The 26,268-nt window shown below is 39.2% G+C and overlaps 1 protein-coding gene and 1 non-coding gene across 2 annotated transcripts in view; both read right to left on the reverse strand.

The window, feature by feature from the left end:
* Ph4alphaefb (prolyl 4-hydroxylase subunit alpha-1) overlaps positions 1-26,268 on the reverse strand; it is an 84,847-nt gene that overhangs the window by 49,737 nt on the left and 8,842 nt on the right. The window lies entirely within an intron of this gene.
* LOC139819859 (U5 spliceosomal RNA) lies at positions 1,521-1,639 on the reverse strand. Its single transcript, XR_011733835.1, has one exon. It is a non-coding gene; the product is annotated as a U5 spliceosomal RNA (small nuclear RNA).

Raw genomic sequence — 26,268 nt, forward strand, 5'->3', positions numbered from 1 at the left:
AATACTTCAGAAAGCTTCGAAAAATATTTATATATATCTCTAGCTGTTTTTACACGTACAATTTTATCATCGGATTTCGTTAGAAGAGATTCAAGATTATGGTCAAATTTGTGACGCATTTTAAAAATAAGATTTCTAGAAGAACACAAAAGATAAAAGTACGCGCTCAAAAGAACGTTCGTCAATGTAAAAACGTTCTGAATATGTAAAACATTTTTTTTCTTTTTATTTTAGAGAATTATGTTCGACGTTGTGTGTGTGTGTGTGTGTGTTGGATTCGACTTCCACTCTTAAATAAGCCGTCTAAATCCCGGTCCACCGGCCGTTATCCACCGCGTTATTATGACAGCGACCTATGTCCTCCCTCGCATGCTGATAACGAGGTCTTTCGTGGTCTTAACACGACGTCACTGGATCGATAATATCCTCCCCTATCGACTATTCCGCGAGCCTGCCGGTGCATTCCACCGGAAATGACTGCTCCTCGTGCGTGTTCCGGCATTCAGGCAGCCGCGGGTGCTGGAAGATTTATCGCGTATTCTCGTGCTGCGATCTCGTTGCCGAACTGGTTAGGCCACGGATCTACGAGCGACCGTTCACGAGCCTCAACCACACCGTAAAGTGCAACGCTGCACCCTTCGGTCACGCTTCATCGAAGCTCCAACAATGGGGATTATATTGTTAATTAAAGGGAATCCATTGCTGGATCAAATGATCCAGCCGTTGTTCCTTTCGCACGTAACATGCTACCGAATTATACAGAGCAATCATAAATTCCCTCTCCGCATATAACGTGATACATTCTCTAATCAATCCCAAGCCGATTCTCCCTTAAAACAAATATCGCTGCAGTTTTGTTTCAAATGACTCGCAGAGCATACCGTGTTACTCAATACTAAAATCTTTATTTCGTTTTACCTCCCGTCCGCGATAATTTTGCGATGAAATGAAGAATAGAATTATCCATGTATTCTATGATTATGTAAATTAACGCTAATTATAGTGTAAATTAATGCATGACCGGCATAAATGCTGTAACGATTTCCGATAGACGGAACTTCCGGGCGCAGAGCATTTTAATAAAGATTCGACAGACAAGAAAGTAAATTAGATAAGTAGAGAGGCCGCTGGGCGAGAGAATGAAACAATTCCGAGTGGTGTCTGTGTGTGTTCGACGTAGCGTCTATTCTTCTGCTTTTCGTCTTAAATTCGGCGCAAGATGAGCTTCTTTCGAACTTCCAGTTCTTACAACTGATTAACAAACCCACCGAAGCTAAGCCTGCAGACGCGAAAGATGAAAGCCGATAAATTAGATCATTTCGTCATCCAAATCAAATTCTTTATTCTCACGTGTTGTTTAAATTATAAAAAGATCCAAAAGATTTTTATTACATTGTTATTAATATCTTTTAACTACTTAACTCCTTTAACTCCTATTAAATCTTTAACGGTTAAGATAGCTTGTAATAATAGAATTAGCTATATATCTTCCTAGATAATTTAATTTTGAATTAATTTATGACCCAGTTTTCACTGGGTACCAAAAAAATTATTATAGACTCATCAATTGTTCCCCTCCACGGAAATCTTTAGTAAAAGGCGAAAGATTTATTCGTGTATTGAAGGGAAACCAGAGTATCGAACTGAAGTCATAACACTCCTTATATACACATGAGACCGAATTTTACTTACGAGAGATATTCTAACCTGATAGACCTCTCTCGGCCATATCTAGAACTAAACGTTCAGTCCCTTAATGATCTTGAAATGTACAAGGAAATGTACACTTTAAATGATCACTCTTCTCCAAAATTTTTTTTTTCTTACAATTTTAGAAGAAAATGTTTTAGACAAAAGTTGTATAGTCTGGAGGGGGACAAATAATGGTGAAATCAATTTTCGAAAAAATCTATTTTTTAGGATTACGTGAAAGTCATCTTCATTTTTTGTTATGAAACACTCCATTTTTATAACATAATTTTGTAGCTGATGTTGAGATGTTTCCAACGATCTATAATAGTTAATATTTTTGTTGAGAACTTGCGGAGATATAATCTTAAAGTATCAGAAAATACGCGATATCATATCTCCGCAAGTTTTCAACAAAAATATTAACTATTATAAGTCTTTCAAAACGTCTCACATCTGCAGCTACAAAATTCTGTTATCAAAAATAAAGTGTTCCATTCATCTTGTCGATTAATATCATATTTTCTAATATATTATCACATACATTTTATTCTCATTAATATAATATTAAAAATTTCTAATAAACTACAATCAGATCAATTTTATTTATTCATTACGATTTGCGAAAAGCTTTCATTTTCTGATATTAAATATTCTGATAAATCCATTTGAAATTAAATAAGTGCAATAATATATCTTCTTGCCAAAATTATCCAGTTTTTAATCTACAAGTTGCTTATAATTTATAAATATGTTATTAATGTTCTGACGTCATAATGAAAAGATCGCATCTGAATACGTTTATAAAGAAATGTGCAATTAATATTATATATATACAATCGGGAATTTTCTCTCTTTCTCCAATGCTTTTTATGTACGGCACTAGGAACCAAACGGTGAAATAAGCATGATCGCTCTCACACACTTTCTGTAATGGGGATTCTACGGGTTTCTCTTTCATCCCTCGTTGGCAACCGGCATAAAATGCTGAATTGGCACCATTCGCGCGTCCAATTTATTATCCACCACCATCCAACGAGTCTCAATCGCAGGCGGGCTCCTTTCTCTATCAATCGTCGGTCAGATTTTCAAGCTCAAATCCTCTCTCTCTCTCTCTCCCTCCCTCGTAACCCATTCTCCTGTGCCTGCATGTAAGCCCGCGGACTCGACCGGCACCGAATTCCCTCGTATTCCACGGTGATATCGGCGGTGGGAATAGGGTATCTGGGGATCGTTTGTCAATGCGCCCCAGTATTATGCGATCGTGTGAAATGTATGACCGGGAAAAAAATGTGCTGAATTTTAAACGTGCGTGAATTTATCAGCGACACGCACGATAACCTCTCTCATTTCTGATAAAATGTCCCACGATTCACGATTTTAATCTTAATGACTCTCTAACGATTATCTTGAATAAAAACACCATTAAGAAAGAAAATCAATGATCATTAAAAAGAGTGATCATTGGCACTTTCCCATTGGAAGAGGTAACTAAAAATGTTCTTTTAAAAAAGTCACACTAAAAAAGGCATCTTTATGTTTCTAATAAATAGTTTCAAAGGTATAAATTTTTAATTCTTTGCGCAGGCTGCTCTGTATAGAAAAATGATTACACAAATCATGATTACATAAATTCGTGAGTTTCAGGTAGCTGTATTAGCTCTCTGGTCACGGAGAATCATCCGAATGTGTTAAAAATCCCGTTGCAGAAGCCGCACAACTACGAAGCGTTAGCCATAGCATTCCGCGTAGTAAAAATGGCGAGTTAATATCCGAAAACTCGGGTTTTCTTCCCTAGCAAATCTCCAGTAATGCGAGCTCGTATCCCGCCCCCGGGCGGCCGGGCTTTCGTAAAGCTCCCAGAAACACTAAAAGGAACTCCGTTATTTTCAAAGTTTTAATGCTCGGTCCAGATCTTCCGCCTACACGCTCGCTCCTCTTCCCTATCCTCCTCTCTTCCCTTCTGGACTTTATATCTCTTCGGAGAAACGTCGCGAGAGAGCGTGCAAGATAAATAAGGAGTGGAGGAGAAAGGCAGACACACGGAGAGAAAGACACACCGAAGTGAGGCGAGAGACACATTCTCGACGATAATACGTACAAAGTGTACCGAAACGCGCCACCGCCACGCCACGCGCCACCCGTATTTCTTTCGACTTTCCCCCGAATGCGAGTCTAGAGTCTAGAGCGCAATGTCACTTCCGGTAGCGCGGAAACTCATTTTCCGCATCGGCGATCCTCGAGATTGTCGCGATGCGTAGAGCGGACTGCGGAGAACGAGACGGACAGCTAACTATCTTCCCCCGGCCCCCGCGCATTCTCGCAACGTGACGACTCCAGCCGCGGCCGTTTTGTGTTACCGGCCGGAGTTCATAAAAATTCATGAAACGACTTTTTATGCATCGGTCCGAGGTCCATCGTGGAATTTCGACCAACGTTCGCGGTGAACAAAAGAAAAGAAAGAATGAAAAAATTAGTCGCCCTTAGTCGCGGGATTGCAGCGATAAAGCTTTATTTTTTCCCCCTTTCGTTTATCGTTTTTATCTAATAAGTCTCTTTTTGCCGGAGAGCAAATTCATATAATGCTGTTACCTATTGCTGTTCGTGATTTGAATGTTTAGTCTCGCCGTATCACGAGTGCTTCGTTATTAATATGAGAGATGGTGCAGTGGTATATCGAAAAATATTATGAAAATGTTACGAGAAATGCATTTGCATCAAAATGGGAGAAAACATATGCAATATAGATTTTCAATGTTCACATGTAAATTGTAATGTGATGATGTACAAAGATTAATTTTAAAATATTCACGTGAATAACAATATGTTTTCAGGATAATAAGAATGTTTCTATAAAATTGCAGTTTGCTAAATGGGTTAGTCGCCCATGACAAAAAGGTTTCTGAAATCGTAAACGTTTAAAAGTGCGAAAATTTCGATATTTACCGCATCTTAGTGTAAATTGAAACCACTTATCTTAATTTTGAGAAAGATCCGATAGGAAAACGAGAGTGAAGACTGGTCGTCATAAATCGAGATGATAGTACGTCCCTGGCGTGTGTGCACGCTTATATAATATATCACGCGTGTTCTGTAAATTCCGGCAATGCCACCGAGGAACCGTTAGTCAAATCGAATCTGATCGTGTTACTTTCGCGACCGCACGACCTCAGGGCGTTGTTACTCTTGTCGCGGATCGCGTCTTATCGATATCTTTGACCCCGATAAATCGAGAACAAGAATCCCCAACCTCCTTTTCCGCTCGTCTACTGAAACTCGCATGCGGCGTATGGGCAGTAAATCAACGCGGAGAACCATTAAAAAAAAAAAAAAAAGAAATATCTCAAACTCTGAAAAATTACCACCGGGATATACGTGCCGCTTGTTCTTGATTTAATAACGGAGAGAAATATTTTTTAACATTACTTATATGAATTTGATCAAATTCTCTGTATAATCAAAATCGAAAACCTGCTCCTCTTTTGTGAAAATTTGCAATTTTTTTAAAGCTATTATTTCAATTGAGCGAACAAGGTACACGTTTCAGGAGCATTAATTAAAGGTATTATATATATTAAAAAAGCGTAGAGACAAACGTAAAATTGTAACTCCCGCGAACCACTTTTTTTTTCATGCACTGATTCCGCATAAAATTCACATCCATTGCGACACGCCGACGTGCTCGACGAAAAATTAAAATTAATTTTAATTCTTCCTCATCCACTAGCCTCCCTAAGTTTTTAATATTCGGTTTGAATGTAGTGAATATTTTTCCACTCATCCGATGCTTTTAATGCATTCGTATGTCGTTTGTCAGACAAACCTCTGATGAACCAAAAACGAGGAAAAATATAGAGATCTATATTACCGAGCATCTAATTATTACTTTTCATATCCCGTGCTTTTCGTTGAAATGCGCTTCTACATGCACCGACCAACGCGTAACATAAAAAAACGAAGGTATACTATAAATGAGATTCCCTCATTACGCACGAATCATTTTGTTTCGTCCAAGTTATTTTCATTCCTCGTATACGATTTCATTAAACAGAACATATATTAATCAACAAGAGCATAAAATAAATTCAACATTTGTCGCCAAGTATAAAACACGATAATTATTCTTGAATTATGCAATAAATGGTGCTGCAATGTTAATAAAACATTGTCTATACTGTGTGTACGCGATAACATCGTAAAATTTAGCTTATTTTGGAAAATTATATGTCAAGCGTTGTTTGCGATAAAATAACAATTACGCGGACGAAAGTACAACGAAAGAGAGAGAGAAACCTATTCGTTTTTCTTCTCGAATTGGATGCTTTCAGCGTGCCATTTTGTACCGCGAGGTAACAAAATTTCTTGTCGTAAAGTGCCTGTACGTTAAGGTTGGGTGGGCCTGACTTTATAGGTAGCTACACACAAGGCTCTGACCCGGGGCAACAAGAGGAAAAAGAGCATCTCTGTAGAAGCAATTAACGAGTTTTTTAATATTTAATCGCCACGCGCGTACGTTGACATAATCAATTTCCTCTTGTAAAAAAACTAAATTTACATTAAAACAATAGCCACGAGAATATTATTATTACTAAATATTTACAGATTAAAAAAGATAGTTAATAAAAATTGTTTTTTATATACATATATAATCGAGTAAAATTCGTGTGCTTAAATTTGTAATTACGCCGTACGATCTGTCGTTTGTTATTAATTTGTAATATGAAATTGAGTGATATCGATTTTGATTGCTCAACTGATCCTGCATTTTAATTTAATTACGTGCAGACATTTTCATCTCTTTTAATATAAATTTCTGCGCCCATAAAACTTAACTTCCCTTCTCTTCTCCGGGATATAATTGCGCGATATAATTTATATAAAGAATTCTTGGTTTTCCACCACGAGAGATTAAATTGCGACGACAGTTCTGATATATTTATTGTATTCCAAATTCTAAAATATTTTATTTTGTATACTTTACAAACTTATATTAAGTTAAATTTTTTTAATAAACAGAGATAAACAATTTAATTAAATAGCCTGGTTAGTTTAAGACAGCGAATCTGTGTGTTATTGTCTTAATTTTTGCATTAGTTTTGCGCTATCAACTTGACACACATTCAAAAATCTTATTTACTGTAGAGTTACATGGCTTGAAAAATAATTTATCATTCACGAACGATGTGCAGTAGCGGAGTTGAGACGCCAACTACATTGAACTGCAAAATGCAGGTGTTCCAAATTGTGGCAACAATCAAAATAATTAATATTTAAATATTTATATTTATTGCGCGTATTAAATAATCATAAACAATTAATTCTATCCAGATAATAAGATAATAAATAATAAGGTATTTAGTTATTCACCCCATGGTTGTTTCGCCATTACCCGATGCCTCCCAGGCCCCCAGGTCTTCGCCTTCTCCTCTCAAATCCTTTCGTTGCATTCACACAATAATCACTCGGGAAAACGCGGTTAATTACTTTGCACGACACTTATCGCACGCGACAAGCACTTTGCTGCATAGCAACTAAATAATAACGCGAATTGTTGCAAAAGTTAATGAAACGCGCGGTATCATTATTAAAATTTTAATAATCATAAAGAATAATTACACCCACAGCTATTATATTTGTCGCGATTTCGAAAAGTAATATGAAGACATACTAACAAAAGGGCAGACATCGCTATCTGTTCGCTCGATCATTGATCAAATGATAAAGTTCAAACGTCAAGCGTCAACTTTGCGCGAACACCGCGCGAGCGTTGAAAGAAAAACAAATACCAAAGCCAAAATCATGTTTAGATGTTACCGCTTCGAAATAAATAAAATTTTATAATACAAAATCATGTTGTATATTTTCCTCCTTGTCTTCTAAATTGATTGCGCGATGAATGGATACCTCATTATATGATATATGATTAAACGATAGCCCATCATTAAACAACACATAATTACACGATAGCCGTTCCGTAATGAATTTAACTGAAAAATGAGCGCTTTTGTGTCTGTCGAAAATCGAGATAATCGAGATATGTATTAATGTAATAATATCGCGTGTTACTAATATATTAATACACTATTAATAAAATATATTAATAATAATGTATTAATGTTAATTAATTTGTTATTACTATTTTATGACAACTTTTATGACAACTTCTGAGAGAAATAAACGTATGTAATTGTAATAAATAAAAAATAATTCTTAATTTATTACTTCTTGATTCTTTATTTTAATATTTAAAAAATCAAATTTAATAATCGCAGTCACCATTTATTTTCTTCAGTTTATTAAAATCGCACCATTTCATTTTTATCGAAGTGTGAAAGAGTTTTTAAGAATAAAAATATTAATAATAAACTATATAGTTTTCATATAACTTTCCGATCATAAAACAAGGATTAACTTTATTCAAGTTTAAATTTAATATCAATTTTCTTAATAATTATTCTTAAGAAATATTCTAATTTTTCTTAAAGAAAAAGATTAAATAATTTGTACATATCAATGAGATTTGTAATTAACTTGTCGACATCAAAAAGTTGGCTGCTAGAGTATGCAAGAAATAAAAAAAGAAAATCAAGTGAGCAACAAAAATCTATATCAACTGAATATAAAAATCTGTAGATAACAGATCGATAGTTTTATAAGTTGCGTTTAGTCTGTCAAAAATAGAATATTATTCCTGATTAGTAAGTAAAAAGGAAGATGAATTTTCACACGGTAACCATTCCAAATCCTCGACATTATGCAACTTTCTTTTTAATTAAGCAATAAGGTCAATATAATTTTAATTCAACTTAATCTGGGGAATAACTACTATTATAAAAATATAGAATCTGTTGTGTGAAAAGTCATAAAAGATAAACAGACTTTTTTGTACGTCACAAAAATAATTTTATGATAAAAATATTTCATTGTAATTGTTTGAAAGTATTATCTAGCTTTGGACTTGGCATTATATTGTCGAGGAAAATGTATAATGTTCCAGGGATTTCTATCTATAGAACTTTACGTAATATCGCTACGATACCGGGAGGCAAGGAAGAATCGGGGCAGGACGGAGGTGGAATAGTAGGAAGCGATGTGGAAGTCACGTAGGCCGCTTTGGTCCGACGATGATGATGGAGGCCGTTGCCGCTGTTGTAGCAGTCGTCGAGACATCGAATTATCGCCAAGTTTCCGACAGTGCCGGAATACGAATGAATATACTGAGAATTGCGTGGTACATCCATGGCGAATGGACATTCAGGTGGAAAATAGTTGGCGAATGCATGAACGGTGGCTTATTTTATTTTACCTCGTAGAAACGTGTCGTTAATCGACCTATAAAACTCTCTCACGAATATTAACCTTCGACCGCTTCGATGACGATGACGAGAGTCAAACGAGTGCTACAAAGCGCCGCGCCGTGGGTGTCCAATTCACAATTTCCGATATTGTTTTAATTTTAGAACATCTTATATAGGATCTAACTGATCCAAGCCTTTATAGAAAGCACGGTGAAACCTCCATCGCGTTTCTTTACAGAAAATCAAGGGGGTGCCTAGATCGTGATCTTAGAAAGTATCCAAATATAGTCATTTCTTACTCTAGCATTATTTTAAGATTTTAACAAGTTTTATTTATGATAAAAGCTAAGTAAAGAAGAATGAACATTTTGATGATAACAATAGATCGTTTTAAAATATATATTCTCAAAGAATTAATTGTCAATTCTAATAAATATTTAATATCATAATTAATAATTAAGATTCTTTGTTTAAACAAAAAATTACGAAATAGGCATTTGCGACAGTAAATATTTCTGTTTCAAATACGGATATATTTTAAGAAACATTATCATATAGGATTTTTTCAAACGAAAAGATTGAATGGCAAAGACGACGCGTGGTGATGCACGTAAGCGTAACATAACACGTCGAGCGACGTGGCACCGAGTATATGGAACTCAAAGCGCAGAGGAAACCGCGCGTGGGTGCAACGATTGGATTAATTTATCGCTCGGCAGCGTTAGCATACAGCCTCCCAAGATCCGAAAAGAGAACGATGAACGATGTATCGCGACGTTTCTACAGCACGAATTACATTTAATATATGAAATGAGAATAAAGCTTCAGAAAATGATAGGGCCTTCGATTTGTCCCTATTAGATCCCATTTTGTATATAAAATATTGTACTACTAAAGCATTTAGCATTCGTATATAACTCAATTCTATGGTTGATATCTTAATAATGTCACATATAAATATAATCATAATTCTATTCGCTCAAAAAAAAATATATATAGTAACTTGGAATAATAAACTTCCACAACTTCTCCGTATACGCGAACGGGACAAAAAAATGTACGATATTACAAAAATTCAAATACCTACTCTCTAAATCTGAATCAGTTGATAACTGTTCGGTATTTATGACTCTATTCAAAGTACTAATTTATATAAACGGCGGACAACGCGCATTTATTTAACGAATGTGGAATCACTTGGGATTCCTGGCATACGATGGAAGTTCTCACTCGTCGACACGTTTGCAAATTCAACACGGCGCGGCAGCTTTTCGGTCACTCGCGTTCTCCAGACACTTTTTCGTCATTCTTCCGCGATTCTGCATACCGCACGTCCGTGCGTGCGCGAGAAACACGCGTTATCGTAATCTGTTTGCCGAGCGTATCGTCGCCCTCCTCGTCCCTTTCGTGCGCTGGCATAACGCAATCTTCGCCTCGTCTTTCCGGTCACGTCGAAGTCGAGAGAAAAAAAGGAGAGAATTCGAAAATAGCAGACGCGCCTCCGCGGCGTCCATATATACGGCGCGGCGCGGCGCGGCGCCGGTGTTACTCGATGCTCCCGAGATTGAAAATTCCGTTTCGTCGTTCGTCGTCGTTGTCACCGTCGCGTTACGATTCAAAACTCGAAAGAAACCATATGCAAGTTTCAGGATCACTACCGCGATTAATCGTAAATTATAATAATTACATCGCTGCTGATGATTATTCTTAGCCGATGGCGTGTGTCGCGTACTAATAGTGTGATTAAAAAAAAAACTTTGTGCTCAATTATTAAAAAGATTTTCTCTTTTAATTCTGCTCTGATTCTATAAAATCGTACGTCACTCTCTGATTGCGTAATTAACTGCATAAACAAACATCGCTAAATTAATTACAGATTATTATTTCGACAAATCGCAGGCGTTTCAACCAATAGAAAGTCGGCATTTGTATGAATGTACTTTCGCGGGTACCCATTTAATTGAAAGCTCAGCCGGATGACTTTTGCGACCGTTATATCATTTGATTACGCATATTAAAGTGACGGATCGACGGCGCGGGCGGTAAACAACGCAACGCGACACAGCTCACACAGCGACTGCGTGCATACCAGTTGCGAGTCGTGACACTCGCGACGCTGATGCAGGCTGCTGCTGGCCGATATTACATTTGATCCGATATCGCATTTCATCCAATTACGGGTGCACTCTAATTTACACCTCTCTGTATGTCCACTCGCCGGCAAGCCAACAAAAACCGGCCTTGTGGCGGCCGCGAAATGAACTATCGATTTTGCATTAGTTATATAACGCGATGGCGAAGCTCGCGACGACAGTTTCGCGCTCTGACACGTATGTTTCGATAAACACAGCAAGATAGATCGGCATCGACCATTTCCGGCAGTTCCGATGAGTGCAACAGCGCAATACCAACATCGATCGAACACCAAGTTGACGCTACACATTAGTAGATTGCACTTAAATAAATTTTAGATATGCTCATATTCGCGGAAAAGGCCAATACTACTGTAACCTAGTACTAGTGTCAGCTAATTCAAATTGCCGATACGACTCGTGCCTGTAATACCTGTATACCTGAGAGACGCATATTACTCTCTTTTTCCAATTCATTTCATTTCATTTTCTCTGCAAAAAACTTTTTCTTTTTATTTCGCATCGGTCGACACTCTCCCGCGAAATATCGCGCAGTCGACGACGCGGCGCGCGCGGCGCGGCACGGCGCAGCGGCGGGATTGGCGAGTTTCCTGCGAATTAAAGCGCGCTCGATGGCGTGTCAAGTTTAACCGGATGTGCGTGAGCAAACAGAGATAACTATATCGATGCTTGGCCAAAACGCAAGGTAGAGCAACGCAGCAGAAGAATATTACACGGAGAGAGGAGAGAGAAAGAGAGAGAAAGATATAGGAGGCCTGTCAGTGAGATAATATTTATTATCCCGCGGCGTCGTTACCGTCGACGATTATACGCCAGTTAAAATCCGAAATTACGAGCCGGGGCCCTCGATGGAGGAAAACAGGAACTGTATGCTCCCGGTAATGGAATGCGCCAAGTTAAATTGGTGGTGCGAGAGCAACGTGAACGTTTTTCCACGGCGGGACGGGTGGACCGCGCGAGAATAAAACCACTCGCTCGCATGCGAAGCGTTTGGCGAAACGGTGTGTTTACTGCCCCGATAAATCGATATGTTGATTGGTACGTTGATTAATATGCGGTGCACCAGAATCCGCGGCCTCAACTTCAACACCGAGTTCCCTGCGATGAGTTTCGTGTCGACTTTTCGCTCTCTAGGCTCTGTTTAGCGCCTTTAATATTCAACGTTCAATATATCACGATGATAACTTAGATTCACATATACGTCGAATTTATGTTATTTCACCTCCTCACTGAAACTGTTTATTTCTATTAAAAACAAAAGTACCTCGAAGCTTGAACTTGTTCCTTTCCGCGTTGCTTTTGGAAAAATAACAGTTATCTAGAATTTTATTCTTGCTTTGTTATTACTTTTAATAGAGGCCAATGAAAAGTAAATTGTTCCAATACACACATTTCCAGAAACCTCCCAAGTTCTTTTCTCGCCATTTACCTTACGAGAAAAAAACATACGTTCTAATTACTTTTTCCTACTCCGCGAAATACCCATTGTCCTTTCATCGCGCTCGTTTTCTCTTTCATCTCCGGTGAAGGACACGATTTGTACGGGAATTAGAAATATCGCGCGATAAGATTGCGCGCGTATTCATCATCGGGCCGCATCGTGACATCCGCGCGGAAAGATGCGTCGCTAAAATGGGGATGAGAATGCGTCCAACGCCATATATGCGTATCCGGGCAGTAAAGAAGAGAAGGAAAAGAGGGTGAAAAAAAGGGCGGAAGGGTGGAAACTGGTGGGCGAAACATTTGTCAATGTTGCACCCCTTATCCCGGCCGAAACGAGGAGAGGAGAGAGAGAGAGAGAGAGAGAGGAAGAGGAAAAGAAACGTACGACGGTCATATACACGCGAACGGTGTGTACGCGCACACTCCACGTACGGTACAGGGCTTTTCAACGAGGTCCCTTGAAATATGGGATCCGCTGGACAAAGCGGGACCCTCTCACCCTCTCTCTTTCTCTCTCGGTCCCGCGGGACCTCCTGATAACCCTCGAAAGTGAATGTAGTCTGGCGCTCAGGTTCAGGCCTGAGGGAGAGAGAGAGAGAGAGAGAGAGAGAGAGAGAGAGAGCAAAACATCGCGTGTGCAGCGCAGCCTCCGGGGAACAGTCAGCAGCGGCGTCGACCGGATGTGATATATACCGCGCGTCTGGTACGCCCGCTATTTTTCCGCGGCAATCGGTTACTTCCATGGGAAATTAACCGCCGTTTCTCGTTTTTCTTTTCGATCCAAGTCGCCGTTGTCGCCACCACTACCACGGCCATCGCCAGTATAGCCCGATGCGACCGGACTGTGGGCTTCACAATGGCCGCTTTTGTTTCCGGCCATTGTCGATACCTTCCGGTTAAGCTAGCAATCCAGCGGCCGCACAAATCGGATCCGGGCCTGTGCCAACAATGAACGCTATGCGGCCGCTAATTTAGTACGCGGGTCCCTTGTCGTCAATATCACGGGAGATTGTGTCTAAACAATAAGTTTTAAGCCCGCCTTGAGACAATGCGCGATTGAAATCGCCACGATTTTATCGACAGTAATAAAAGTGTTTGTTCATCACTCAACACGTCGAAATCCGACAGAATTAATCAAATTTAATTAATAATGAACAAATTCTCACATTTAATATCGGCAAATTAACACCGATGCTTCGCATCAAAGTCTCGTTTTCGTGGTAAACAATCATCATCGTAAAAGCTCGAAAGAGAACTGAGCTACAAAAATTTCTGCTGTAAACGATAACATCGTCTGTCACCAACGTGTGCCTTTTGGCGCCTCGAGATGGACGATTAAATTTTACAAAATGTATAAATACTATGGCGCGCGTTGTCAAGCGAGACCCTTTCGTGAGCTTTTTCCTCCTTTTCGCCCGTTTCTCTTTCCCTTTTCCCCCATTTCTTTCTCTTTCGTTTGCCCCGGGCGAGAAAACGGCGACGTCGAGAGCAAGGGATGAGGGGTGGGCGAGGGGGGCACGAAAAAGAAGGCAGTTTCTCGTTGCAAGATTTACGACGACGTCCAAGTATCGGCGAGAGGCGAGAGAACGAACGAACGCGGAGCCTCGACGAGTTTCTCCAGTCCGAATCGTTGGAAAATCGACGGTGACGCCAGCGACGAGAGTGTCCCCTGTATCTATTTTGCCGTCCGTTCCTTCCTTCCTTCCTCCGGCAATGGCGAAGGTCGTTCACGAGCGCGCACGAGGTTAATTTTTAAAGTTCCAGACGAACGAAATGACCGGAGACTCACGTTTCGAGCTCGTGCTCGATTTCACGAGAAACGGGATTATTGATTGTTCGCAATCGCTCGCCCGATTCAAGCTCGAGGAAGCAGAGAGAGACCGTGAGTAGCGATTTCAGATCAAATCAGAATGTAGTCTATAAGTATGATTTATAAATTATCCTATAACATACATTGGACTCAGGAATGGGCAGCGTATTAATGGTCAATTAAACATTACGAAAACTCTCGTCGACGAGGGATCGATTTCGAACTCGAGAAATCTGGTCTTGAAATTACAAATTTATTTAATATATAATACGAATTTCCTCTACTTTTGCGAAAAAGGTTCAATAAGTGATAGAATATAATGTTAAATCACAAAACCTTCTTTAGACATTTTTTTTGTGCATATAAAAATCTTTTAACGCGCGTTAATGACGTGTTCTCGATGAAGAAGCATTAAGCTCGTCAAAACCCTCTGCGGAACTTTACATAATAAATTTGCAAATATCAGAATATCGAAACAAAATTCTGTTCACGTATATAACAATAGGAGGAATATCAACGTTCGATAAACATGCAGAATTCTCTTTTTAGAGTTACGCGTTTGAGAAGCTCGATATCGTAACGTATATCCGTGCCTCGCCTATTTATGCAGTTAGGAGAGAAAATCCACAGCGTATCTACCGCTAGTCAGCTCACATTTCCGCTTTTCTTCCTCAACGGCTATAACTCCGGTTAATTTTAAAAAGCCCGAGACGAACGAATCGTTCGCCATCCTTCGCGTTTCCACCCCCTCCGTTTCCCAACCTTTCCTCGAGGCTCGATTTCACGTTAGAATTATCGATTGTATGCGATCAAGTTTCGTCGACTCGAGAACTCCGGCTTACACAGGAAGGCGGAAGAAGGAGGCAGAGGCAGGGCAGGTAGGATGACAGGGATGAAGGAAGAGAGAGAGAGAAGTACCGAGAGTTAGACGAACGAGCTCGAGCACATTTTACAAGACGCGACACAAACTTTATTTACGCGAAACTTGGGTTTTCAATCTTGCTCGAGTCTTCTCTGGCAATGCCGAATATGAATGTTGATTATGGCAATAGATATATCGACTATACGATTACACGATATAGCATCTTCGCAAGAGGATATTAATTCTTCTACACGAATATGTAACGGGCGCATTAACGGTACCAGCTATTAGGTTCAACGCCTATGCATTACCACTTTTCAATTCTGATATCGTTATTATGCTCTCGGCGTGTAACGTGAAAGAAATTGCCGTGCAATGAGATCGATTTTTATCATCGAGCCGGATGTTCTTCGAGGAAAAAAAGACGCGTGCTCCGCAAGGATAATGCCGAGGACTTCGCTATCAGGATCAAGCGCAACGATGGATTTACGATGCTCGAGTGGTCCTTTACGGTCGAGCTAGCACACTCTGTCTAGGATGCTGAGCCCCGGGGCGAGGATTGTTCAGCTAGTGTCACGAGAAGCGATTTAAGCTCGATCCTAGCCGTGGATTACCGCAAGATCCTTCGACCCGGACCGAAGCGAGTTAGGATTACAGACCCTCGTTTGATGCTAAACTCGATCCACACGCTCGACTCCTACCACCGCGCCGGACAATTCCGATTATCCTCGCGCCATTTTGTCGCGGTTCTTCCTGGATCATCTAGATATACAGCAACGACCACTAATTTGTTGGCATTGAGGAAAACTTAAAGTTTCAACAGAGATAATTTATTAGACCAACGAATTTGTATGGTTTTTTTTCTACATAGATATATTTAAATATAATATGAACGAATGGAATAGAAACATATGACGTGTGTATAAATTTCTATTTTATTAAAAAATATTAATTTTGATTTATTCTTTTGTTATTAATATTTGCTCTATATTGCACCATTTTCTATGTATATTAAATTATTTCTGATTAAAAATGATTTTCTCATATGACTTATGTGAATCATTTTTCCAAAGTTTTCTCAATTTTCTCCTAAATCTCCTATACGTAAAAACGTCCTGAGAAAAAAAAATGATTGTGGCGAATTGAGCCACTTTATATATATATAAATGGAATGTCTGCCTTTTCTTCTCCTTCTCACCTCTTCGTGAAAAGTACGCAGTAATATTTTATCCATCCACTTTACCTTTTTTCAAAAGCATGTAATATCGTGCGTCAAAAATAAATCACAGGCATTACGCTTCCGCTGCGTATCCGCGGAATAAGAAAACCGACGAGGAAATTCAGCAATCAAACCTGCAAATCTCCCGGGCAAATATTTTCATTTGTTCGCGAGTGGTGGTCGGAAATTGGGGGTGGTTGAATAATGACTGCGCGGATCAAGAAAACGTGAGGAAAAATAAATATCCGAGAAAGGATGGATTGGAAGAGAGAGAGAGAGAGAGAGAGAGAGAGAGAGAAAGAGAGAGAGGGAGGGAAGGAGGGAGAGAAACGATGGGAAGATTCGAAGCGAGGCAAAAGAGCGTAAAAAATCAGACTTCCATTCGTACGGACAAATGAGGTAGACATATGAAATAAAAGGAGTAAAAAAAGGTAAACTCGCCCGACCATAAATCGCGTAAATTATATGGCAAAATCACGACTAGAAGCAGAACAGTCGAGAGAAAAGTAAATTATGCCTCAAACACTTTAATACATTTAATACGTAATTACCGTCGAAATTCCCCTTTTATCATTCACCCTTTATTTGTTTCCACGTGAAAAAAACGTGATTTCTACCGTATGATCGTAAAACAATTTATTCTGCCGCCGTAGCAATTAATTAAGTTGCCGCGTCTCCCCAGACGTCGCTGGTGTAATTTAACGAAGGTCCCCGGTGACTGGAAGCTAACTCGCGAGCTAGCAACGAAATTATTGTCGCTCGCACGACGAATTTCATCGGCCGCGTCTAATTGGGAAAACGACGCGACGGGCGACGAATACGGGACTCCGTAAATTGTATCTCAATCGGTTTCCCATATGCATAAACTGCGGGATTAAACTAAAATTAACACGCAAACGAATACCCAATATACCGAAATGCGAAACTTCTCCTGAATCTAATAATGTTAAATGAGGACTGAATTAATAATGCTGAAATATTGTTACATGTCAGAGTGTATCCGACAAATATAGACTTCCTACTTAAAGAGCTGAAGGGTGATTTTGATCCATCAACGTAGAATAGATTTTGCCTGAATTAAAATATTAACGTACCGAGATAGTTTTCAAGTTACAATCTAGAATAAAGTTATCGACTGCACAACAAAGTCGGCTGTACGGTTCACGCGCTAAGAATTTTTAACGCGGAGAACTTAATAAAGTATTTTTATTGTCGATTTCCTCCCCGTAGTACTCAGAGGGCAGAAGAATTTTATCGCGCTACACGGAAGAGAGAGCGCATCAGATAATTTAAAGCGGTACACTCCCGGTAAGCGCGGAGGCAAACGACTTTATCGGGATGGAAGACCCTCATCCCCTCATTTGCATCAGAATCGGCTTCGCTATAAATATCCGTAATTCTCGAGATCACAGCCAAGGCGGGTGATTAATTCGGTACACGCACATCCGCGCAAAATGCACGATGCACCCTGACATAAGGTAAATAAGTTCCCCGTTGCGCCTGCGAGATGTACGTCACGGGGCGCGATGGATCGTGAATTAATTAAAATACTTGACTTACTCGCGCAGTATCTAGCGGATAAATGTAGAAAAGGTTAAGTGTACTGTGTAACGTTAATTAAGGAAAGGATGTCTCAAAGTAACGTGCAACGTTAAAAGAGAAGCACGCGTTTGTTCCGCTGTAACGGAATACCGCTTAAAATCGGTTATTATATTCCGCGTAAGAAACGAGATAATGAAATGCACAATAATGGTAAGCACGATTGTCTGTACGCGCGCGAAACATACAAAACGGTACTTTTTAAGTGCTTTCGTAATTATGCAACAAGGTCGGAAGCTACGTTCCGCGGCTTAATTATCGCGGGGGAAACGAGAGAAAAAAGGGTTTTCCCGCAAATGCGAAGGCGCGCCGATGAATCTGTCGAGAAGCGCGGCAACATTGCGGTCGCCACTTTGGAAAAAGAAAGGTAAAACAAAACCGCGCGCAAGTAGCAACAGTAGCACGTTATAGAGCATTGCAGTGGTCTCCGAACCGCAGATGGAGGTGCCGCGCCCGCATGCCCCCCGGAACCGGAGCCGGAGCAGGAGAGTCGAGAGTCGCATATTTCATCCCACGATCTCACGGTAAGGTCTACGTGGACACCGTTCTTATTACCGTTGGAACCGACAAAATATTGGAAAACTTCTGGAAGAAACTTATTCCGCTGTTTTCCGTGTTCTCCGCGAGAAGAACGGTTCATCAGCAAAGTGTCGTACCGCGAAATCGGCAATATCGTGCGTCATTCTAAAATATGCTACAGCAGGGTAGGTAAACTATTCGATCTCACGTTTTCAAAGTATGTTTCGGAGAGAAAATCAGATCGGGGAAAATGGTTATCGTCTAAGATAAAGCTAAGAAGAAACTGATCCGAAATCAAAGTATTCTATCTTGAACGATCTCACAACCTAAATAATTGCGGAAAAAGCTCGGAACAAGCAAAGTATAAGCTGCCATGGCATTATCTACACTGTATGTGTTTCTAACGTAAATATGTAAAATATAGTTTAATATAAGTATTAGAATACTGATCCTTTACTTGTCATATCAAAATTGTTTATTCGAATTGCGCAAAGAAGTTTGTTTTACTATTATATTTATAGTATTTATCAATTTATCCTTTTCGCCCGCAAAAATACCGATGCCGTGATGGCAGAGTCGTTGGAATTCGGAGAAAAAAAGAGACGCGTTATTGCAGCCGAACACAAAGCCCCCAGAGCTTTGACTGGAGGTAACTCCGGTCGTAAAACAAAAGGTGAATAGGACGATAGTGTTTGGTGGTGAAAAGGAGAGAGAACAGTGTCTGGCCGATGACAATCAAGTTAGAATCGTCAACCTTTCTGGTGTATGGATGGCAAACAGTATTGCCAAGTCAGCGTATGCAGAAGAGCGCAGGTCAAATTGGAATATTTTGGAATTGAAAAAAATAATTTCAATACATGTTAGTAAAAATAGAAAAAGTAGACTGTAGAGTAATAATACAAAAAAATAATAATATAAGAAGAAAAAGAGAATCGCGATACACATTAATGTAGGTATCCTGTATAAAATTGTATTCTTTCTAATTTTTTATACGCTAAAAATTATAATAATTTATTAATGTAACCGTTCATAAAAATACAAAATGTGTGTATAGATTAAAATTCTCCTACAATCCATATAATTCGTAATTTTTATGAAATAAATGATATCTTCCAAATAATATGATTTCGTCGTTTATTTTCTATTCTGAAACTTCGTTCACCAGAGATCTTCATTTTTAATCGTTCGTTCGCGCTCGAAAAATGTAGACGTTTCAACGTTATCGTTGGAGAAAAATTGAATGCGAGCCGAGCAAAAAGTTTGTAGTGAAAAGAATATCCGACGATTTTTTTCTAGATACCTTGCTATTGCGAAATCGCGTATAAAATTCTATGCCGCAAATTAAATAAAAAATATCGTTTCGCCCGGGGATTCTCTGAACTTCTATCGTGTGAACGCGCATAAAAACGCTAGCAGCATCAAATCATAGCTGTGCTATCGCGAGACAATGCTAACTCGAAACCAAAAACTATCGCTGGCCTAGATAGGCGATCGAAAGAACACCAACGGCATTTCGATATTTCAAGCTCGCGTCGCGCCCTTTCTTCCCCGCAACGGAACAGAATAATGCGACCATTTGCATTTTGCTGCGGAACTGAAGATGAAAGAGAGCCACGAGCGAATATTTTGCGCCACTCTTAACCCGCCCTTGTGGCCTTCCCCTGTTTGCCCCTTCTCTCTCATCATCCCCACCCCGAAGGCTCTAGGCCAGAAACGAATTGTGAGAATTATGGAAATTTCTGCCGCCAACCCTCTCTCTCTCTCCCCCCCCTTCGTTGCTCCGTTGGTTTTATTTCGCGATTTACCACGTTTAATTCACGTGAATAACTGATTAAAAATACATATATGTCATCGATAAAAAAGAATCCATCACTAAGCGTAGTAATTACATCGTTTTGCATGCTCGAGCGTTTACCATCGTTCGTAAAACGGTCTGTTACATAAACTGTTTTGCTAAACGCAAAAGAGGGTGACTTTAACCCAGGAATAAAAATGCAAAAATTATGACTGTTGTTATTAAAAATATTCAGCTCCGCGAGAAAACATACTATGTACGCTTTTATTTTCTTCGATTTTTACTCTTAAAATACTAGTCACACCTTTGATTTCGATAAAAGTAAAATTGCATGATTTTTATCATTAAAAAATATACTAAATTATAGAAAGCAGCAACTCCTTGGATACTGCAAGATCAATGTCAGAATATGTCGTTTGAGCTAGTATTTTAATGTTGGGCGGAGTATTTTAATATCGCGTCTATCGCATCCGAGATACATTCTAGCATTTCAGTATTTCAGTAATCAGTACGTTACCGCATTTTTGGATCACATGCATCTAAACTAAAGTGATCCACGCGAAAAGTTTAAATATGCGTAGACTATATGCAGATGGCAAATCCTGGTCTACCGTCTCGCAATTTTGCTCGCACGTTATTCCGCATACGTGTATCTCCTTACTCTTTTTTTGCTCCATTCTTAACTGTCCGCGCTCTTCTTCTTATACGCTGCTATATTCCACCATTCCCTTATCCTATTACTTAATGTCGATTTTCTCCGCGTTCTTATCCTGCGTATGCACTCGCCGCTCTTCCTCCCCTTTAACCCTTTCCATTTCTCATTATTTTTCATTTTATTTTTTCTTGTCTCTCTCTCTCTCTCTCTCTCTCTCTCTCTCTCTCTCCTAACTTCTTATCTTTATTACAGCTTTCTTCCCTAATTCTCTCATTTTTCCATAACTTTCCTACCTATCTCTTTTCCGTTTTTCCTTTTATATCAAGCATAAATGTATATCAGATGGATACTACGCGAAAATTTACTTCTCTGCGGCAGTTTGGAAACGCGGGCGAATATATGCATGTATTACACAAATCTTATGAATAGTGAGTCGTAAAAAGTATTATATAAGAAATAATGGTATATCGTCAACGATGATTTAATAATTTTTTATGTTAGATATTTATATACAATTAAAGTGAATAATACAACGATTTAAAAATATAATTAGTTCAATGTACCATATATAGTTATCTCCTTTGTAGCTACCTTCATATTTTATTTATAGCATAAACGTGCGTATGGTGAACATGCATTGATTTACATTTATATTCCGTACGATTTTTTGTATCAAATTCACGAAACTAGGCGCGGGAGACAAAAAACCGTGACGAAATCGCCATTCGTCGAGAGGGGTTTCGCCGAAAAATCCGCGTGGATCCATTCTGATAATAGCTGCGAGCATCGCATAGATCTGTCAAAATTAACCGAATCGTTTTGCTAGATCAATTCTGTCGAAATACACACGAATCAAATTCAATTAAATAAAATTTTATCAAATCAACTGTTTTATTGTTTCCACTATATGTGTTGCCAAAATAGGGTATGAAACAGAGTATCAAATTTAGTCTATAAAACAAGATAACGTTATTTCAGCCAACACGTGAATCATTTTGATAATACAATTAAAAATTTTTCCTTTCGCCAACGTAAAAAAATATCCTGATAAAATAATTGGACTTTTTGGTTCTCTATTGTCACAGTTTCTTTCATTTTTCGGAATTGAACAGATATAACATATAGGTGGTATTAAATTTTACTCAACCGCCTATACACCACTAAACGCATAAACGATCGCGATTACGCGGAGCAGGAAACTGCGAAAGTTTTGTTCGCCACTCGTTGCGGATTACCGCTATCGCCGTGATCTTAATATAATATCGAGGCCTCGAATCACGCGAGAACGCGTTGGTTATATTCGCGGGTATATCGTATCCGGCAGCATAGTTCTCTGACGGTATTCTATCGCAGACGAGCGAAATCAATCGCGGTCGAACGCGCAAGTATCGGAGGGAACGTTCAGGAAGATCGTTGGGATACGGATCTGTTCAATGCGCGCGGCAGCCAGCGGAGAGAAGCAATAGGATTCGACCGGCTATCAGCTGCCGAACATACTCATGCGATTCACCAAGCATCGGGCCGCGGGAATCGCCACAAGTTTCAGCATCGCACATCAACAGCCACGAAACGGCGAGAGTCTATTCGAGATAACTGAGGAGGATTACCAAGTGGCGAAGCCGCAGCTTACACACCCTCGCGGCCCCGGTCGAATGTAAGTCGACTGGTAAACTGTCGATCATAATTTATATGCTGATCGCGTGATACCTGGGTATTAATAATCTCCAGGCGGTAATACAGGTGTATATAGAGATAGACGATAATATATACGAGAAACCAAATAACGATGAAAACTTTTATCATCTCGACCGATTCTTCGTACTTTCTAAATTATCTATGATTTATTATCCTTAATTATCGAAGACTTTGCCAGCGTGTTACGTAAAACTGTCAAGCTATCAAGCTAAACAATGTGACAAATGTGAACACATATCGTAGTATTATCGTACCGTTTATATATTAAAATTTGTGCACTAATTCCATGATGGCTATGTACGAAACAATTTGTACTGGTAATAATTCTGACAATTTAAACAGTTATTATATTCGCGTGGTAATAGTTTAAAGAAATTTAGTTCTTAAAATCGAATGATTTAAATCAAGGAATATTACATATAAGCGGAGGTATTAGTACAATGATAATTAAGTATGCCCCATTCAAGTAATACTAGCTAATACCTCTTAATACCTCGATCTTGCTCACGAAAATTCTCCCCCGATTTATCGGAAAGGTGCAAAGGTGTGAAGGTGAATAAGGTAAAAGTTGCGAAGTGATGACTCAGCGACTGAACTCGTTCAGTGTCGATGAATTATGTTCTTTATGGAAATCTCCGAGCACTTTGCATACGATCGCAAAAGCGCCGCGGCATCCACCTCACGCCAGCCCTTTGAAAATTTTCCCCTAGAGAAGATTTTATATTTCATGGCATTTTGTTTCTTTTCGATCATCAATGTAAAATTTTTAAATGGTTCGAAGCTAAATTCCATTAAAATAAAATCCGGGTTATTTCCCGCTAGTGCATCTCGCGAATTCGCTATAAATGAAAATTGCATGTTAGCCAAAGACTCCGTATATGTAATACCACTTACACTTGTGGCGAGCGCATACATGCAACTACTGCGTGCAATAACGCTGTTGCGCGATCGAAATTATTCTAAATCTACACCACAGCTTCTCCCTCCCTCTCTCTCTCTCTCTCTCTCTCTCTCTCTCTCTCTCTCTTCATTTAGAGGTATTCGTGCCCGCGTGTAGTAAACACGGAGCCCTATTGTTAATTAACTCGAGATTTGTTGCCCAAGCGGAGCCGGATGACAGTCTTGAATTTACCGGATGTAGCAACATCCGTTAAACGCAAACAATTTACAGAAGGCGAAGAGTAAAGTAAACCGCAACCGGCCGTCGGCGACGTTTTCTGAAAAGTACCGGAGCTAACCCGGAGCGGGGAGGAGACTTTTCTCTCCTGAAAGTTTTGCCCCGACTTCTTCGCAAGAAACAAAAGAAAGCATCGGGATCAGTGAATAAAGGTTGGGAAGAAAGCGGCGAAAAGCTGACCACCGGAGCGAACTACGTGGATGTTTTAATTCTAAAGTGAGACGCGGCGAAAACAAAGGTAAGGTAGCAACGAGTCACAATTAGTGAAATAACGAGAGAGAGCTGCTATCTACTTCGAAGTTGGTATTTTACTCGTCTCTTGCACGATAATCCGAGTCGGAGAAAGAGCTGTGAGCTGTGAGTCGATCCTTTACCACCCACGCATTCCAGAATTACATTTGAGTTTTGATTTTCCTTTATACGCTCTTTTCGATAACAACAAAATATCGCCCGAGACGTTTAGAAGCAATTCTTAATTACTTTATCTTTTTATTATTTTTAATATATTTAATATAAGCAAAGAAAAAGAGAAACGAGATATCTGATAAAGATGAATATTCGATAAAAGATATCAGTATATGTCAAAGATATCGCATAACATGTAAGCTTTATTTTATTATGACGATATATCGCGATGGAATATAAATATTAAAAGAAAGGAATTTTGATAATAAAAGAATGTTTTTAAAATGTTATATTACAAGTCAATGTTAATGACAGTATATAGTTTCATTTTTCAAGGCTAATTATATTAATATAAATATTGAATGTAATATATAATGTAAGCTACTTTTCTAAATTGAGAAAAAAATAGAAAATCCTTCTACAATTATTATACGAAAATATTAAAAATATTCCGCCGTTTCCCTTCAAGTTGGGATACAGATATCACAATCTACAGAAATTACATCTTTATTCGGAAAGTCCGTCAGTTCAAACCTTTCCAAAGCAAGAAGGTGGACGGAGATGGAGACGCGGGTGGAAAGAGATGAAAAGCTGTGGCTAAAAAAAGAAAAAACGCGGAATTTCCGAGCACATTCTCATTGCATATTCAATGGGATAGCACACGTACACGTGTGTATCTGACGCTGGCAAATGCAGAAAAAAGGATACGCCAACTCTGATGTACGACCTGAAAACAGGGGGCGAGCTCGCCCCGCGCGCGACACTGCGAATGCAAAAGCGAGATTAAACGAGGACGCATGCGACCCGATAATTTGTTCGAGAAAAAGCAGGCAATATTCGCACGCACTTTCAGTGACTTTATGCGTGCGTCGAGTGTATTTTATAGCCGCTCAGTCACTCGATGCGACCTTCTAGCGAGTGACATAAATAATAATTGCGTTTCGACGCACGTATGTGGCATCATCGGTAAAACTCATATTTTTATAAACATCTCGAAGTCCGAACGCAATAATTTAACGACTTTAGAACAATTTACAACAATTTAAAGAGACTGCAGATGTGTCAAATAATCACCTAAAATTATTATTTCCCTATACACATATTTTGAATTAATCGCGCATTTCGCAATATCTAAAATCTAGAGATGAAAGAGAGATTTGCAGAAAAACTCGAAAATTAGATAATTGAGAACCTAATAAAATAAATAAATAATTTCAAATCTGATAAAATAAACTTGAAATTAAATGAGCTTCATCTATCCATCTATCGGGCTGTCTATACTCTAAAGAAATTAGATTTCGTATGGATTGGAACAAGTCGTGTCACTAATCCCATGACTTGGAAATAAGAGGAATAAGACGAATGTCTTGTATCTGCTCCGTAAAACACTCACTTCCTTCCACTTTCCCAGTTACACAATGACATCGGTTGTTCTCCTACGCCCGCACGTAAATTTATTCTCCCGCATTGCGCTCTCGTACATTCGCCATGCAGATTTTACGTCGCGCCCTCAGAAACCCGTCAGTGTACAATTTCGCAGTGGCTTAGTAATTTCGATTTAGGTCCGATAAAGGATAGAGGAACTGAGTCTGAGGCGAAACTCCAATGCGCGGCTTTCGATTCAAACCGTTCCAAAGCGGGTTCCGCCACGTCAGTTCCGAACTCTGATCGCTGTTACCGTTCGTTAACCTTTAAGCGACGGAGAATTCGGCAACTTGAAATACCATTACCATTACCGAGTACATTCATTTTACATCCAAGAATCTGCGTTGAAAATTTTCAAGATATATATTCATGTACACACTTTTAAAACTTTTATTTCGCAAACCATTTTGTAATGAATAATATAACTGTTCTATTTTTAACCCTTTTCTAACATTTAACGTATTTCTAATAAACTTTATTACATTACATACCAGTTCTTTGTTATAATTGTCATGTACTAATTT

Source organism: Temnothorax longispinosus, chromosome 9 (genome assembly GCF_030848805.1).
Source record: "Temnothorax longispinosus isolate EJ_2023e chromosome 9, Tlon_JGU_v1, whole genome shotgun sequence".
NCBI classification, from domain to species: domain Eukaryota; kingdom Metazoa; phylum Arthropoda; class Insecta; order Hymenoptera; family Formicidae; genus Temnothorax; species Temnothorax longispinosus.